The sequence below is a fragment of the Asparagus officinalis genome, chromosome 7 (genome assembly GCF_001876935.1).
Source record: "Asparagus officinalis chromosome 7, Aspof.V1, whole genome shotgun sequence".
In the NCBI taxonomy this organism is placed as follows: Eukaryota; Viridiplantae; Streptophyta; class Magnoliopsida; order Asparagales; family Asparagaceae; genus Asparagus; species Asparagus officinalis.
In genome coordinates, this window is record NC_033800.1 from 129,359,333 (window position 1) to 129,368,253 (window position 8,921).

Below are 8,921 nucleotides of genomic sequence, written 5' to 3' on the forward strand. Positions count from 1 at the left end.
TATTAGATTCAATGTTTCATTTGGGGCGTGAGGATGGAAGTTTTACGGGTTCATTTTCTTTTTTATGCTTCTTAGGATAATTTTCTGAATGGATTTTGTCGTTCTTGGATGACGCTCGTCTATTTGATTGGCAAAAAGGGATGCTAGTTAATTTGGCTTTGAGTGGAGATAGAGGAATGTTTCACGTAGCAATCTTCACCTCTGGTCAAAGAATGCAAGTAATATGAGAGATTTTTGGGATGTATTTGAGACTTTCCTTTTAATGCTAACGATTCAAACACTCCTGAAAATGAGTTGGTGTTATTTTTATACAAAGGACAAGGTGCTTCTAAATTTTGCTCGAAAGTGTTCTTCTGGTACGACCAAGGAAAATGCTTTTGGACATAATTATGAAGCATTTTTTCTCCGTTGGAGATCATCGTGAGTTTATGCGTCTTCCATTAGAGACAATGTCTCAAATACATTCTAAAAACTACTTTCGATTACTCTCATCTTTTGTCATAAGATAAAGATTGCTACAGAAAACAAAACAGTTCTCTGTCTACAGTCAAAGTAGGAACAACTATTAGATTCTCAATGCGGTGAGGCACTGCTAAGGCTATTTGGGGCTATTACGGTAAAATAACAACAAAAAACACAAAGTCAAATAGCGGTCTAATTTAAATATGCATGAATATTCCAAAAAATAAAAATCTAAAAAGCATATTTCATGAATTAAAGATACTCAGCATGAAATAGATTGGGTATCACCTTGTTTTAGCCGATATGGGTATTGGGTTTTTTTTATGGATCTCAATCAAACCTGAATGAACAACATGTTGAATTGAATCGTACTTATATCAACAAAGTTCAATAATTCAAATTTTAATTCATAAATAATAAAATATTAAGCATATTTGCATATTCTTGAACCCACAGTTCAATAATTTCAAATTTACAAGTTAAAAAAGGTAACTAATAAGAATAGTCATTAGCATCTGAATCAAATCAATAATCAATAATTAAATAAAATAAGCAAGTATCCCAATTTCATAACTAAATTAGTAACTAATAAGCAAGTAAATAAATGAACAAATATATAAATTATTATCTTCAATTCGACGCAACGTCGAGGGCTAAAGCTGTGGAGACATTGGAATCTGTATAGTTAAAGGAGGACACGAGGAAGAGCTAAAGAGTAGTCATCGTCGTCGAGAAGATGAGCTGAGCAGTGAGAGGAATGTAGTAGGAGGAGCTCACGGCGAGAGGTGTTGTGGTGGTGAGAGGAGTGTTGAGGGAGGTGTCCAAGACGGTAGGAGGCGGCAAGAAGATGCTAGAAATCACGGGAACGGTGGATGCGGTGAGAGGCAACAACCTTTTAGGGGGACTAGAGTTTTTTAGAGTTGGATTGCGAGGAGAGGGAAAATCACAATCTGTAAATGGCTTAAAACATCAGGTCTTGCAGGTGTGGGTTAGGTTTAATTAAAAAAATAAATCTGAAATCGCTTTTAAATAGCGGTCAAAAAACGGATTTTACCCGCAATTGTCTGCTATCCACCGCTATGGCACACTATTGGCTGCTTTTGCGAGCGGAAAGGGCATACTCCGCAATATGTGATCGCGATCGAGCGATATCATTGTGGAAATGGCTGCTAACGCTATTAGCGGCGCTATTTTCCTCTATTTATAACAATGATTCTCCGTTTACCAGTTAAATAGATGAGTATGATTTCAAGAAGAACATGTGTCTGCATCCATTACAAAATAATTTTATGATAATAAGAAAGACATAATATGCTAAACCTTCCATCCCCACACGCCAAATATAGTAGTGAATCGATACTTAATTGTCAAAACTTTATCCTAGTATTTTGTTGGTCATTAGAATGCCAAACCATACAAGTTCGTTGGAAAATCTCTTTTACCTTGCCAAGCTCGATTATAAGGGATGTCCTTAACTCGAAGTGCAACTTCTTTTTAACACCAATGGTGTGATAAGTGAGTTTTTACTTCAAATATGTTAATATGGATTTCACATGATTTGTGATGCGCTTTCGAGGCGTTGCTTATGCCACATGAACAATTATGTGCATTTTTTATATAACTGTTCACCACCATCCAATCACACTCAATGTCCTTGCATTGTATAGTGACACATATATGTTATTTTCAAATAAATGTAGTTAATACCTAGGGCTACATTATAAATTTTCAAAACTTTGTCTTAAGTGTTCTATATTCACTGTTGAAAATAGCACCCAATACCAACGCTATAGCACTGCACATTGCGTGCCTATTAGGCTATTACCTACAACAATATCGATAAAAGCAGTGGAAAACACGCTCTTTGCGCTATTTGCACGCAATAGCGGCATTCAACATGTAATAGCACTTATTATTTTGGATTCTCAGTTTAATATCTGACTCAAATCCGACATATACTCGACCGTAATTAACTAAAACCCACTCAACTTCGTTTCTCTCTCCCCTCTCTAATTCGATCTCAAAGAAAACCTAATCTCACGATTTCCACCAACTCCACCGCTTCTTCTCTCCCTCCACTAGCGTCGTCGCTGGCGACCCTCCTCCCTTTCTCTGACTACTACACCTCAACTTCTATCTCTCTCTCTCTCTTTGACTTTAACACCTCAAACTCCAAAATACCTCTCTGACTTCCCTCCACTTCAACCCACACTTCTCCCTTTCCCTCTCTGACTACTCCACCTCAATCCTAAACCCCCCACTCTGACTGCCTCTTATGCTTCTTCGCTACATCCACTAACTCGAAGCTCATTGAGTCCTCTTCCTCCTCCTCAGGATCTCTATACATCATCAACTATGCATTTGTAGTATTTTTAGTTTTTTCTTTAAATTTTTTATTTTTTTGAATATTTATACATATTTAAATTGGTCCGATATTTGACTTTACACTTTTTGCTGCTATAGTCCCAAATAGCCTTAGCGGTACCTTAACGCTATGCGACATTATCCACTATCAATAACCTTGTCTATATTAACAAATTCTAGCTCCATGTGTCTACTTGCCTAGTGCTATAAGTGAGTATTTGAAGAGTAGAACTCTCAAATTGCTTTACAATCCTATGTTAAGGTGATGGGTTTCGGGATGAAGAAGAATCTTTTTTCAGAGGAATGTCAGGATTTCTGTGTCCAAGGTTTTGATAAATGGATTGCAACACCATTAAATTGTAATAATTTCTAATTTCCTAAAGCATATTATAGTTGCTGAGTATATAACAGCAACTGAGTTTATATTATGGCGACTAGATGTATGTTATACTTCAAATAGTACCCGTATGGGTAAACTATAGTAGTTATCGGTACTGAAAAAAATCTTGCCTTTTTATCCCATATTTTAGGATCCAGCCTTTTCTACTTTTATTATCTCTCTCCTTTAATCCCTCTTTTGTTAAATTGCTTTTTCACCTTTTTCCTTCCAATTAGTACCCCTTTTATTTTGGTGGTTGAGGATCTCCTACAACCATTAAGATCTAAGAAGAAAAGAACATCCCATATGATGATATTTTTCTGTTTATTTGCTGCCCATCTTTAGTTTCAAGTATAATCTGCTATAAGTATGCTAGTTTTCCTGAAGCTTATCAAATTTGAAGGAAATAGTGGAAATGAATGAAGAGTTAAATGGTGCACTAACCACTTTAGGGGACACATTGTCTCATGCTATTGAATGTGAAGGACACTTTTGATGATATAGAGTTAGGGGTGTAAAATTGAAATTGCTTGTTGTAAAAGCACATTGCACCTCACCTACCAAGTCTCACATGTGTTAGAACAGATTTTAAGTTAGTTCCATCAACAGACCATACCAACAGCTAATGCGTGATAATGCGAGCAACTAAAATTTGGGTTTTTCATGTTTATGTATGACGGGAACAATCGGGAAGGTATTTTGGGTTTCCCCCCTGTAATACTATACAAGATGGTTGGAATACAATTAGGTTTCAAAAAAATTTGTCTTTTGCCTTTTTGGTCTTAAGTATCATTTTAGAAATGAGTGGGTTTAAAAATAATCAGTGACAGAATGAGCAAAAAATCAAAGAACTGATGAAATTATTATGTTTTGATTTAATCAAATGGTTATAAAGAGTGTGACGGACAATATTTTGTTCTTAGCTTGTGGCATGTGTAATTCAATTGTGATGTATACATCTTAAGTCCCTATGCTAGTTTCCATATTTACAAATAGAAGTTGAAAGCTTAGTCTCAGACAATGATATTCCATATTCGTGTATGATTCCCAATCAAAGAGTATGGAAAGAACTATCAATAGAACTAGTGTCATACTCGCGTCATGCTATGGGAATCTTTTTATATTATATATTATAAGAAGATAAACAATTTTTTTGGTCGATAGAAGATAAATAATTTAATTATAAAGATAGTGATTTATTAAAAATTAAATAACAACTTTTTTCCCTCAACTGGCACTTAAAATTTTCCATAAATTTTGCTCGATTGTAGAAAAATATTGGTCGAATGAAATTACTCTATGTATCATGAATTTCGGGCTAGCAATTGTTATATCATTGATCTATAGCATATTTAGCTTGTGATAATTTTTAAACAAATCTCTTCAAGTTACGTATATTGTCCAGTTTCCTGTTAACATAAAAAACTACGCCAACCACCCAAAATAGCAACGCACTTTTAAAAGTCCATAATCTAGCAAAAAATTGATGTAATTAGGCGACAACAATAAATGAATGTGCAATTTACAAAGTTATGATCTATTTATAACTTATCAACTCCTAAGTATGCACCAATGTATGTGTTTATCTTTTCAACATTGTAAAGACTATAGAACATCCAACTGTGCCGGGGGAGGGGGGGGGTAATCATAATGTTGAATTGGAAAAATATTAACCTATAAGCAAAAATTGGTACAACCAAATACTAGGGGGGGTGCATTAATGTAGAAAAAAAATTATTTTATTCAATTAAATCGGTTAAGAGATCACACTTCTCTTCATCTGTGCTCAACATTGAGTTAAGGCGGATTAGATGTTGTGGGAGGGAGGGAGGGAGGGAGGTGTAGCATTCCATTTTTTTGGAAACAATAAAGTTTTTATTAAATGCATAAGAATATAAGTTGAGAGAAACACACGAGAATAAAATATAATTAAGGATAAATACTAATGTCAGTGAATATTTAATTGACGGGAGAGCAATGAAGCGTTTTTTGGAACATACACAAAGAACTGGAATGATATTAGGTTTTTTGGAACATACACAAAGAACTGGAATGATATTAGATGACATTTTCAGGTAAAGTGAAAAAGTTAATATTAAATTATTACATGTAATTACTACATAGAATATAAAGAGAAATCCAGCAATGAAGCGTTTTTTGGAACATGCATAGAAAACTTGAATGATATTAGAGGATTTTTTTAGGTGAAGAGATTGAAAAAGATTAATAATTAAATTATTGATTATTATACTTAATATTTAGAAGATAAAGAGGCAAAGCACTTAGAATGATATTAGAGGGCATTTTTTGGAACATACATAGAAAGTTAGAATGATAATTGAGGGCATTAAAAAGAGATAAAGTAGTTAATTATTAAATTATTAAATATAATTAATACATAGAAGATAAAGAGACAAATCCAGGAATTAAGCGTATTTTAACACAGAGAACTTGAATAATATTAGAGGACTTTTTTAGGCGAAGAGATCGAAAAAAGATTAATTATTAAATTATTAAATTATTAATAATTACAATTAATATTTAAAAGATAAGGAGACAAAGCTATTAGAAGTTGCCAATTGGCAATTTAGAGCCATGTTTTAGTACATTAAATAGATATGCTCTGAAATTTTGACACGTGTTAAATGCTCTAGAATTTTGACACGTGACGTTTCAGGTAATAACTTTAGTATATTGTATAGATTCTTGTGGATTTAAGAGCTATGTAGCACGGACACGGATCCGACACGGCCATCCGACACGCCGACACGAGGCAAATCCTAAAAAATACATAGGATACGTGTGTTCGACACGTGTGTCCGACACGGACACGACACGACACGGCTTCATGTTATGCGTGTCCGTGCTTCATAGTTTAAGAGTACTAGTACATGAACTATATGTACTTTCTTAAAAGATGTTGTAACATTCTAATGCATATTCCAGAATGTTACCCATGTTTTGCCCAGACAAGTTGGTATAGACATGTTATCGGCCAACTCTTTATTCACTCCAAACGTTTGATACAGAGTTGGCGCCATCGATTAGAGGCAGCAGGTTTTTCTTGGTACTTGAAACCTGTCATGATCCCGTTTACATGACTTATGTTTAATTGGATCTCTAGACAAAAGAGGCCCACCTTTATATGTGCTCTAGCTGCTAGAAAGAGCTAAGTTCTTTTTACATTTTCCTGCTTGGGACAAGAGGGCAGAAAGTAGGAGTGCAACAGAAAAGTTTGAGGCCATACAAAGTCGTGTCCCACTTACTGAAATGATGAAATCTTATTGAACTTAATGCATTCACGGTTCCCAGTTGTCAAAGCCACCTCCTTCATTATCTTTCATAATGGGGGTTGTTGGTTGAGGATTTTCAATTAGGTCTGGGCCTTTTTCTTGAATTCCCAATTTAGAGTGTTATTCATTTAGGACTAGGATTCAGATTTAATATTAAGGTGTTATTGGTTTACTACTAGGATTCAGATTTGAAATTTAAGATGTCTTTGGTCGTTTAGGATTGTTATTAGGACTAGGATTTCAAAATCCACACTCCAATCCAACTCAATACTTTTCTAATGAGAAATTTCGTAGGTAAAGTCCAAGTTAAAATTGGTGGATTGTTATCTCACGTAGGATTCTCTCTTTTCTCTTCAATATTCTACATTTAAAAACAGGCTTTTAAAGTTTCTGTCCATAATTCTAACATGCATAATAAATATTATTTAGTTATTTAATGTATCTCATATGAAATATATTTAATTTGAATATTTAATATTTCTAAATTATTAAATATTAACATTAAAATGTTTATTTTTAGAATATTTTTAATCAATTCTTTAAATTTATTTAATACAATTAAGCTGAAAATTATTTAACATTTTATATAATGTAATAAATTAAATATTTATATTAATTGGAAATATAAGTATGTTTATTATTTAATATTTCTTAAATATATAAGTAATGTGAATTTTTAATATAAAATGTTACACGTGTAGTATTTATTTAAATATTAGATATGAAATATATTAAATACATAATTATTAAATATATAATATTTTAAAATTTTAATGTATTTAATGATACAACTATATATGTAAATATACCACAATTCTAATTCAAATAGTCCATGAATCTAAACTTAAGTTCATGCATCCAAGTTCATGCATCCACCCCTTAGTCTTGAAATCCAACCCAAGATTTCAAATATCCTATTAAGAAGTCCAGGGCTCTAATTAGAAACTCTTTCAAATATCCTATTAAGAAGTCCAGGACTCTAATTAGAAAATCCTAGTCACAATCCCCATCCAAGAATGTCAGATGCTTGTACAATTGTCCTAGTCGTACAAAACAGTCCGGAATGAACAAACACTAAGACGAGGAACTCGAGTTTGAATTGTAATTTATTGAATTGTAATTCCTTTCTATTCCTCCCCTTACTGTTTTGACTTTTGACCATATCACCCTACCTTATATCCATATTGTGTTAATTTAGGATCAATAGAAAGTTTTTAGCGTGTCAGCTCTTTAATTTGCTCGGAACATTTAGGCTTATCATCATACAAGAATATAACATTGATTCTATTGTCATTTGGGTAAAATCCTAAGTGTCAAACCTCATCTGCTAACTCTCATCCTTGTAGTTATCTTAGATACTTCTCCATCACATGAAAATCCTAAATATATTTAGAACTAAGTCATTTGCCAACATTTTCCATAAACAGTTGTTCAATTCCAGTCCTCAGCACGCCCACAAATAGAGCCAAAAATCCTGGTGACTTGCATATGGTTACCGCTCTGTTAATACATTTAATCTGAACAGCGACCTATTTGTTATAATGACCGAGCTGAAACATTATTATAAGCAATATTTGGTGGGAAAAATGTAAGTTTTGTTCACTATTTTACGGAATTGTCCTCTATTTCAGTATATAACAAGGCTAATCTTTTATCCGGGATTGGTAACATAAAACCCTTCACCTCCATTCCACTTTGTTAAGGACCGTCTACACCTGTTAAGTTATAGCAATGATCTAAACTTATATGGGAAAAATTTCATCTAGTTGCGTTCCTTTGCTCTTAATTTACACTTCATTGCATAATGCCCAACCTACTTTTGAGTTCTTCTCTTGATGCAGATTTTATGTTCTTTCAGAAATCTTTTTGAGTTGAAAAGACCAAAGAAACCAACTTTTTGTTGTATTCTATTATTTAAACAAGTAGTAACTTATATGCATGATTGTAAACTTAGTTTTCTAAAAGGTTAGCTATCTTTTAAAACTTGTTCATGCATGTATTTTAAAATGAGATTTGAGGAGAGTGCATTTGCTTGGGAAAGCTTGGGCAATATGGTTTATATATTGTGGCGTTTATCATAATTGTCTATGTTATTTTTATTTTCAGGTGCTTCACAGCCTAAGTACTTTTAGAGGGGGGATCAGGAGCTTGAAGTAAGAAGTCACCACCTTTATTTATCTGATATTCAGTTTCTATGTAAAATCATGGAAGATTTTATCTACTCGTTGTGTCCGACATAATGTTCCTTTTAAGCTTTGTTGCTTCTTGGTAGGCAAGCTTTGTCAACTGCGGTATACAACTGTTTGATTCCATTGTTCATGCATTCGGCATAATGGGCTGTTTTAAATTTCATGGCTTAATTGTACCCCAGAGTGTTTGATGTTTGGCAACAATAATTATATTGTTGTGCGCATAAACTCGTT

General features: G+C 33.4%; 1 protein-coding gene across 1 annotated transcript in view; it reads left to right on the top strand.

Moving 5' to 3' along the window:
• LOC109850353 (mitochondrial import receptor subunit TOM6 homolog) overlaps positions 1-8,921 on the top strand; it is a 9,430-nt gene extending 509 nt beyond the window's left edge. The window contains exon 2 of the mRNA XM_020420370.1: positions 8,605-8,921. The gene's annotated coding sequence lies outside the window, so the exon portion shown is untranslated. The remainder of the gene's footprint in view (positions 1-8,604) is intronic.